The sequence below is a fragment of the Orycteropus afer genome, unplaced genomic scaffold, assembly GCF_000298275.1.
Source record: "Orycteropus afer afer isolate SDZICR_OR568_19922 unplaced genomic scaffold, OryAfe1.0 scaffold00583, whole genome shotgun sequence".
Classification (NCBI taxonomy): Eukaryota; Metazoa; Chordata; class Mammalia; order Tubulidentata; family Orycteropodidae; genus Orycteropus; species Orycteropus afer.
Window position 1 is genome coordinate 553382 of NW_006922170.1, and position 1392 is coordinate 554773.

The following is a 1392-nucleotide window of genomic DNA, read 5'->3' on the forward strand; positions in this document are numbered from 1 at the left end:
CTCCACTATTTTGAAGGCAGAAAGTGCTTTCAAAAACAATTTGAAGAATCTTCCTCAGATTTTACTAGTGGTGGCAGAGGACCAGCTGGACTATTCCATGAAATGGGCCCTGGCCCTGGCAAGAGAACCAACCTCAGATGCAGCTCCCCCTTCCTTCTCTCTCCAAATTTCTCCATATAGGGTTCGAAAGGCACTGGGTTTCATATCACTGACCTTGGCCAAAAATTCCAGGACTTTTGTTTTGTTGGCTTCAGCATGGGCTCTGGGACCCAAAAGGAATTCACAGCATGGAGGATCACTGTTGGGCACCTGCTGGTACTCCACGTACTTTTCCTGCACCAAATCTTTGGTGACAAGCTTCCTGGGATCCCCAAAGATTACGTTCCTCTCCCCATCATAGACACCCAAAGCATTGAGGAATCCCCAGATCTTCTCCTCAGTGGCCCCCTTGACTTTCATGAACATCAAGCCCAGGAGTGGCAACAAGAGGTCATTCTTGGGATACCCACCACCATCATACAGATTCTCTTCCTTGCTAATTTCCCATTTGCTGGCAATGGCATAGTATTGACCCTTGGAGTCGACTTCCTTTACTTCAAGGCCAGAGACCACCTCAATGTATTCAGAGGCTCTCCTCAGGATCTCAGGGAATTGCTCCTTGAACCTTTTGTTGATGATCTTTATCATTTCTGCCTTGGAAATGGACTCTTCGGTTACATACTTCTCCAGCAGAAAGCCCAACAACATGAACCCACGCCAGCTGAGAGGATCTCTTTGTGATTTCTCAGTGCGGGGTGGGGCCTGAGAGGAACTTGCTCTTCCCTCCTCTTGGCTCTCTGCACCTATGGCGGCTCTTGTGCAGGACACACAGGCAGCATCAGTGGTGGTGGGTGGGACTGTCTCAGGCCCCTGGGGAAAGCCAGCAGCAGGGCAGTTCTGGGGAGAACTCCCAAGAGGAGGAGAGGAGGAGCGGGAAGACCCTTTCTCCTCTCTTGCAGTGGCCTGAGGACTCTCAGGATCGTGGGTGTCACACTGGGCCTTGTGTCGGGCCTCATCTTGGGCCTGGCGACATTTCTCAAGGGCATGGAGCTTTCTCTTCTAATCACGAGGCATGATGACTCTGGTCACGGACAGCAGGCAGGAATGTTGGAGCAGGACAGGTGATGCGAGCCCATTGGAAAAGTAAGGTGTAGAGACTGTGAGCCCCTTCAACAGGGAGATGCCTCTTTGGCTTTAACAATGGCTGCCTACACAGGATTCTTGGAGGGTACTGTTCTAGGAACACAGAAGGCTTCAGATCTGCTCAGCCTGCCCTGAGAACCATGTGGAAGAACTTAAGGTGAGGCTTAGGTTGCAGTTGCCAGCAAGGCCTGGCAGTGGGGACCCTCTCTT

The 1392-nt window shown here is 51.4% G+C and overlaps 1 pseudogene; it reads right to left on the minus strand.

The window, feature by feature from the left end:
• Positions 1-90: 90 nt before the first annotated feature.
• On the minus strand, positions 91-1113 carry LOC122151590 (annotated as a pseudogene).
• Between the last annotated feature and the right edge of the window lie 279 nt (positions 1114-1392).